We start from the raw sequence: 8,656 nt of genomic DNA, 5'->3' as shown, positions 1-8,656 counted from the left end.
AGGGTTTCTCTGTGTAGCCTTGGCTGTCCTGGAACTCACTCTGTAGACCAGGCTGACCTCGAACTCAGAAATCCGCCTGCCTCTGCCTCCTGAGTGCTGGGATTAAAGGCGTGCGCCACATTTTGAGGCAATCTGATGCCATCTCATTCTTTGTTAATGGTTACATTTCTAAATGTAACTTATTTTCATAATGCATTGGATCCCTTATTCAGTATTTGCTCAAAAGTTTCAGTAGGTAAGGTGTCATCAGGTGGTTCTGGGTAATTGGCTTGGAAGGAACTTTAGAAATATATACAAGGTCCTCCTCTACAGCTCTGGCACCATAGCCATCATGAATGACACAGTAACCATCCGGACCAGGAAGTTCATGACCAACCATCTGCTTCAGAGGAAACAGATGGTCATTGATGTCCTTCATCCTGGGAAGGCAACAGCACCAAAGACAGATTTCAGGAAAAGCTGGCCAACATGTATAAAACCACACCAGATGTCATTTTTGTATTTGGATTCAGAACCCACTTCGGTGGTGGCAAGACAACTGGCTTTGGCATGATCTATGATTCCTTAGATTATGCAAAGAAGAATGAGCCTAAACACAGACTTGCAAGACATGGCCTTTATGAGAAGAAAAAGACCTCCTGAAAACAGTAAAAGGAATGCAAGAACAGAATGAAGAAGGTCAGGGGCACTGTGAAGGCCAATGTTGGTGCTGGCAAAAAGCCAAAGGAGTAGATCTGCGGTGACTTGATGTTTTGCTGTGATGTGCAGATTTCTGAGAGGACAAATAAACTAAAAAGCTTCAACAAAAAAAAAAAAAAGGAAATATATACAAGGAGAGATACCAAGCACAAAGAGAAGGAGGTGCTGCTGCCTCCTTATTTCTAAGACCAGGCCACCCCATCTTCACAGAGGTTTCTAACAAGACCATCTTGTCTGCCTGGCCAAGTCCCCTGGTTCCATTGGAGAGAATGTGACTCTGCAGTGTGAATCTCAGCTTGAGTTTGAAATGTTCCGTTTGGTCAAGGAAGTTGCAGTCCACATCCTGGAGTTCCAAGAAATCATATTTCAACACAGCTTTGATATGTACCCTGAGACCATGGCACTTGTGGGGACTTATAGATGTCAGGGCTTGGATCCTAACCTCCCAAACATATTGTCAGAAGTCAGTGACCCCCGGTTGATCATAGTTACAGGTGAGAAAGTTTTCCAATCAGATGTGTTCTTCAGTACCCCCGCATTTCTATTAAGATTTTGAGTTTGATTATTAGATAGGAGTCTCCAAGAATAGGAGGAATGATTTAAAGTGTCTCAGGCTTCAGAGAAACCAGAACAGGGGAGTGGATGCTGATACAGTCAGGACAGTGTTCCCCTAATGAAATTCATATTCTCTTCCTTAGATCCTATGAATATTTTCCATGTGCTTTGATGCTTTTCTTGTTTAACCTCTACCTAAAGTTCATGTGCAAAAATCTTGATTCCACGTATGGATATGTTTGTGATGGAGAAATCTGTAAGAGATGGGGCTTAAAATGAGATGGTTAGGATATGAGGGATACTGCACTCAGAAGATACTAATGTTCTCCTGAGATTCTGGCGAGTTTTACTAGAGTTTTACTAGAGTCTTACAACTCCTGTATGGAAGGGGGAAAGAGGTTGAAGATGCAATTCATGTTTTAATCAGTTGACATTAAGATGAAGGGAATGTCCAGGATGGTCCACACAGCCAGAGTAGTTACAATATCTCATAAAGGAAAAGTAGGAGGATGCTGAAGGTCAGAGCAAGGCAGCATGAGACATACTCCATTTTTCTAGTCCTGAAAATAAAGTGTCCACAAGCCACAGAGTGCTGGGGGTTTCTACAATCTGGAAAAGAAAAAGAAATATATTCTCTTCCTGGCCCTTTGAATGAAATGCAGACCTTAAACCATGAGACTCATACCAGTGGGCTTATTTCAGACTTCTTACCTCCAGAACTGTAAGATATTACACATATATTCTTTTCCTGTGCCTTATTTGTCGTCATTTCTAGCATCAGCAATTAACATCTAGAAATATACCTGACTCAAAGTCAAACAGGAAGAGAATTGATGCTAAAAGACCAGTATGGCCAGGGTACTGATGCTGTCATTATGTTGAGAGGAGGTGATGGTTCACTGATCTAGAATCATGGCTGCCCTGTTTGAGCTGGGATCACAGACAAGCTCCAGACAGACCAGGAGAAACAGTCCAGGATCAGGAAGGAGACAGAAAAGCTCCTGTCAGCTGCCTTACTTCTAAGACATAGCCTGATAGGGATTCTACTTTTTTTTTTCCAAAAGAACATGACAGGGCATGACTAAAGGACAGACAGAAGCCCAGCATTTCATATTTTCTACCCTCATCCATCATAGAAAATGGAAATCTGTGGTAAATGAACAACACAGTTACTTGTGTGGGATAACTCTAGTAGAGTGGAACCTGAAAGTATTAGAGAATTGAGTAAAAACCAGAAAGGAGTGGACAGGTGTGTGGATAGGGAGACATAGCTACAGGAGAGAACATGGAGATATGAGTGGGAGGAAAATCATGATGTGGTAGAGCCTCTGTTATTCCAGTTTCCCTGAGGTGGCATGACGAAGGGTGACTCCCAAACTGCCCTCTCTATTGGCCCTACCACCTCTTCCCATAAAATCAGGAGAGAAGTGATGTGGTAATGCTGTTCAAAAACTATGTTTGAAACCTTCATTCTGGTTGTGTAGAGAGAAGGGGTAGAAGAAATCTTTATGTATCTTGTTGGGAAGCCTTATGCTGGTGACTCCAAGGCCAACATCTCCATAGCTCCCATGACTGCTGCACATGCTGGGACCTACAGATGTTACAGTTCTCCCAGTGGGGATGCCCATGTGTGGTCAGAGTCAAGTGTCCCCCTGGACATGATAGTCACAGGTAAGTGTCTCCAGACATATTCTTTAAATGAGTTTATATATGTATTGGATATTCTAAAATTGGAAATCTCAAGAGGTCAGGAGGATAATGAGTGTTGGGTACTTATGGAGTATAGACTTGAGAGTTTTAATGACAAAAACAATGATAAAAGGAACTCAAGTTCATGCTATTATGTAAAAAACAGAAAAGAGAGCTTAGAGGGGGTAAAGGAGGAGGAGTAGAATATACTGTAATCTCAAAAGTAAAAGAAATAATATTTTACAAACAGGAGGATCCGAAGAGTTATGAACAGAGACTAAAAACTTAGAAACCAGGGTGATGCGGCACTTGGGTCAGAATACAATCCTTTCATTCTTACCTTTTCAAGTGACCTGGGCAGCTCAGAAATTGAGTTTCCACTTTATCACATTTCCCTTCTCAACTAGCAAAAGCAGGTATGTCCTATATCTAACATGTACCTGACCTGCTGTTTCACCATGGTTCCTCACAATGCCTTTAGTTTGACACTCCCTCTTCCCTGTGGTTGAGTCACAATAGTCTTATGTTTAGTCCTGGGTGAAGAGGCTGAACACCAGTGTCACTGTGATTTTCTTTCCTATATCTCCTAACTGGCTATTCAAGACCATATACTAAAATAATCATTGTTGTTATTTGAAGACTCCAGAGAAAGTGACAATTTGAGTTGCAAAGAGATAAGTACAGTCAGGCTATGAGCACTTGATTCTCTTACAGAGTTTCAGGATTCAATTCCCAGCACTGACAGAGACTCACAACCAATTCCAGTCCCAGAGAATCTGATGCCCTCTTCAGACCTCACTGGGCACAGCACATATGTGGTGAACATACATACATACATACATACATACATACATACATACATACATACATTCAGACAAAACATTCAAATACAAGAAAATAAAATTTAAAAATTAAAGAAAACTCCATAGAGGTAGCTAAGTGTTCCTCTCCCCTAGGAACCAAGTTCAATTCCCACCTATAATTCTATTAATCTACAAAGAAATGTACAGTAGTTTAAAAAAAAAACAGCATGCTTTGTTTCCTGAAAAGTGATAGAAAAATGTTTCCATTCTCATTCTGGTCTGGCATACTGTATTGCTGCCAAACCCACTGATAGCTAAAATTTATAAACTAAATTAATATTCAAGAGAATGACAGCACAAATTAAATTCAAACGAAGGTGCTAGAAAGTTTTGTGACCATCCTTGTCAGTAACCCCAGAGGTGACTTTATTTTTAATGTTTTATTAATTGGTTGTTTTATGTATTTTATTTCAAATGTCCCACTTCCTGGTCTTCCATCTGCAAACTCCCAACCCCATCCCACCTCCCCTTTGCCTCTAAGAGGTGTTCACGCACCCACTCCAGCCACACCTCTCTAGCATCCCCCTAAGCTAGGGCAATAAGCCTCCACAGGACCAAGGGCCTCCCCTCATATTGATGCCAGATAAGGCAATCCTCTTCAACATATGTAGCTGGAGTCAAGGACCCATTCATGTACACTCTTTGATTGGCGGTTTACTCTCTGAGAGCTCAGGAGAGGGGTCGAGTTAGTTGATATTGTTCTTCCTGAGGGGTTGCAATCCTCTTCCTCTCTTTCAGTCTTTCCCCTAATTCTTCCATTGGGGTCTCTGGGCTCAGTCTGATGTTTGGCTGTGAGTATCAGCATCTGTTTTAGTCAGATGTTGGTGAAACCTCTCAGGGGACAGCCCATATTGTCAGCAAGCATTTGGCATCAGCAATAGTGCTGGGAGTTAGTCTGTGCAGATGGGATAGATCCCAAAGTGCAGTACTCTCTGGATGGCCTTTCCTTCAGTTTCTGCTCAATTTTTTGTCCCTGTGTTTCCTTTAGACGGGAACAATTCTGGGTTAAAAAATTTGAGGTGGGTGAGTGGCCCATCCCTTAACTGGGAGCTGTGCCTATCTACTGGAGGTCGGCTCTTCAGGTTCTCTCTCCCCTCTGTTGGGTATTTTGGCTGATGTCGTCATCCCTTTTGGGTCTTGGGAACTTCTAACTTACCTGGCACCTGGAACTTTCTAATGACTATTCCCAGCCCCCCACCTCCCTCCGCTACACATTTCTATTCATTCTCCTGACCCTCTGTACATCTGTCCTGTCCCTTCCCATAACTTATCCTGACCCCAATCCCTTTTCCCTCACCCACATCTCTCCCTCCCAGCTCCCTTCCTTCCTCTCCCTCCCATGATTATTTTGTTCCTCCTTCTAAGTAGAACCGAAGCCTCCACACTTTGGCCTTCCTTCCTGTGTAGCTTCATATGGTCTATGAGTTGTGTGTTGGGTATTCTGAGCTTTTTCGAAAATATATGCTTATCAGCAAGTACATACCATGTGTGCACTTTTTGGTCTGGGTTACCTCACTCAGGATGATATTTTCTAGTTTCATCCATTTGCCGAAGAATTTCAAGAATTCGTAATTTTTAATAGCTGGATAGTACTCCATTGTGTACACATACCACATTTTCTGTATCCATTCTTCCATTCTAATTAAAGTTAGAAGTTCCCAAGACCCAAAAGGGATGACGACATCAGCCAAAATACCCAACAGAGGGGAGATAGAACCTGAAGAGCCGACCTCCAGTAGATAGGCACAGCTCCCAGTTAAGGGATGGGCCACTCACCCACCTCAAATTTTTTAACCCAGAATTGTTCCTGTCTAAAGGAAACACAGGGACAAAACTGGGTTGTTTCCAGCTTCTGAATATTATAAATAAGGCAGCTATGAACATAGTGGAGCATGTGTACTTGTTATATGTTGGAACATCTTCTGGGTATATGCCCAGTAGTGGTATAGCTAGATCTTCAGGTAGAACTATGTCCAATTTTCTGATGAACTGCCAGACATATTTCAAAAGTAGTTGCACCAGCGTGCAATCCACCAACAATGAAGGAGTGTTCCTGTTTCTTCATATCCTTGCCAGACCCTCTGTCACCTGAGTTTTTGATCTTAGCCATTCTGATTGGTGTAAGGTAGAATCTTAAGGTCATTTTGATTTGCATTTTACTAATGACTAAGAATGTTGAAAATTTCTTTAGGTGCTTCTCAGTCATTCTATATTCCTCAGTTGAGAATTCCTTTTTTAGCTCCGTGACCCATTTTTTAAAAAAAATTTTATTACATATTTTCTTTATTTACATTTCAAATGTTATCCTCTTTCCTAGTTTTCCCTCCAAAAATTCCCTCTCCCTCCCCCCTGCTCCCCAACCCACTCACTCCCATTCCTGGCCCTGGCATTCCCCTATACTGGGGCATAGAACCTTCACAGGACCAAGGGCCCCTGCTCCTATTGATGACTGACTAGGCTATCCTGTGCTACATATATAGCTAGAGCCACAAGTTCCACCATGTGTTTTCTTTGATTGGTGGTATAGTACCAAGGAGCTCTGGGGGTACTGGTTAGTTCATATTGATGTTCCTCCTATGGGACTTCAGTCCTCTTCAGCTCCCTGGCTCTCTGGCTCCTTTTTGGGGGACCTTGTGCTCTGTCAAATGGATGATTGTGAGCATCCACTTCTGTATTTGCTAGGCACTGGCAGAGTCTCACAGGAAACATCTATATCAGGCTCCTGTCAGCAGTCTCTTGTTGGCAACTGCCTAGTGTCTGGGTTTGGTAGTTGTTTGTGTGGTAGATCCCCAAGTGGGGCAGTCTCTTGGTGGTCGTTCCTTCAGACTCTGCTCTAAACTTTGTCTCTGTAACTCGAATTTCCTTGGGTATTTTGTTCCCCATTCTAAGAAGGAACTAAGTATCCATACTTTGGTCTTCCTTCTTCTTGAGATTCATGTGTTTTGCAAATTGTATCTTGGATATTCAAAGTTTCTGGGCTAATATCCACTTATCAGTGAGTGCATATCATGTGTGTTCTTTTGTGAATGGGTTACCTAACTCAAGATGATATCCTTCAGATGCATCCATTTGCCTAAGAATTTCATAAATTCATTGTTTTTAATAGCTGAGTAGTACTCCATTGGGTAAATGTACCACATTTTCAGTATCCATTCTTCTGTTGAGAACATCTGGGTTCTTTCCAGCTTCTGGATATTATAAATAAGGCTGCTATGAACATAGTGGAGCATTTGTCCTTATTACAAGTTGGAACATCTTGTAGGTATAGGCCCAGGAGAGGAATTGCTGGATTTTCTGGTAGTACTAGATCCAATTTTCTGAGGAACCACCACATTGATTTCCAGAGTGGTTGTACAAGCTTGCAATCAAACCAAAAATGGAGGAGCGTTCCTCTTTCTCCACATCCTTGGCAGCATCTGCTGTCACCTGAATTTTTTATCTTAGCCATTCTGACTGATATGAGGTAGAATCTCAGGGTTGTTCTGATTTGTATTTCCCTGATGATTAAGGATATTGAACATTTTTCTCAGGTGCTTCACAGCCATTTGATATTCCTCAGTTGAGAATTCTTTGTTTAGCTCTGTAACCCATTATTAACGGGGTTATGTGATTTTCTGGAGTCCATCTTCTTGAGTTCTTTGTATATATTGTATATTAGTCCCCTATCATATTTAGGATTGGTAAAGATACTTTCCCAATCTGTTGGTGGCCTTTTTGTCTTATCAAAAGTGTCCTTTGCCTTACAGATGCTTTGCAATTTTATGAGGTCCCATTTGTCAATTCTCGATCTTACAGCACAAGCCATTGCTGTTCTGTTCAGGAGTTTTTCCCCTGTGCCCATATCTTCGAGGCTTTTCCCCACTTTCTCCTCTATAAGTTTCAGTGTCTCTGATTTTATGTGGAGTTCCTTGATCCACTTAGACTTGAGCTTTGTAAAAGGAGATAAGAATGGATCAATTTGCATTCTTTTACATGATAACCACCAGTTGTGCCAGCACCATTTGTTGAAAATGCTGTCATTTTTCCACTGGATGGTTTTAGCTCCCTTGTCAAAGATCAAGTGACCATAGGTGTTTAGGTTCATTTCTGAGTCTTCAATTCTATGTCATTGATCTACCTGTCTGTCACTGTACCTGTACCATGCAGGTTGTTTTGTTTTGTTGTTGTTGTTGTTGTTGTTGTTTGGTTGGTTGGGTTTTTTTTCTGTTTTTTCTGGGTTTTTGTTTGTTTGTTTGTTTTTTACCACAATTGCTCTGTAGTACAGCTTGAGTTCAGGCATGGTGATTTCCTCAGAGTTTCATTCATTGTTGACAATAGTTTTTGCTATCCTAGATTTTTTGTTATTCCAGATGAATTTGCAAATTGCCCTTTATAACTCTGTGAAGAATTGAGTTGGAATTTTGATGGAGATTGCATTGAATCTGTAGATTGTTTTCAGCAAAATAGCTATTTTGACTATATTGATCCTGCCAATCCATGAGCATGGGAGATGTTTCTATCTTCTGAGATCTTCAATTTCTTACTTCAGAGATTTGAAGTTCTTATCATATAGATCTTTCACTTCCTTAGTTAGAGTCACACCAAGGTATTTTATATTATTTGTGACTATTGAGAAGGGTGTTGTTTCCGTAATTTCTCTCTCAGTCTGTTTATTCTTTGTGTAAAGAAAGGCCATTACTTCTTTGAGTTAATTTTATATCCAGATACTTCACTGAAGCTGTTTATCACGTTTAAGAGTTCTCTGGTGGAATTTTTAGGGTCACTTATATATACTATCATATCATCTGCAAAAAGTGATATTTTGACTTCTTCCTTTCCAATTTGCATCCTCTTGATCTCCTTTTGTTGTC

General features: G+C 41.1%; 1 pseudogene; it reads left to right on the top strand.

Annotated features, from left to right (window-relative positions):
* The first annotated feature begins 329 nt into the window (after positions 1-329).
* On the top strand, positions 330-803 carry LOC110298962 (annotated as a pseudogene).
* Positions 804-8,656: the final 7,853 nt, after the last annotated feature.

This window comes from Mus caroli, chromosome 7, assembly GCF_900094665.2.
Source record: "Mus caroli chromosome 7, CAROLI_EIJ_v1.1, whole genome shotgun sequence".
Taxonomy (NCBI): Eukaryota; Metazoa; Chordata; class Mammalia; order Rodentia; family Muridae; genus Mus; species Mus caroli.
This window is presented reverse-complemented; position numbering and strand designations above follow the sequence as displayed.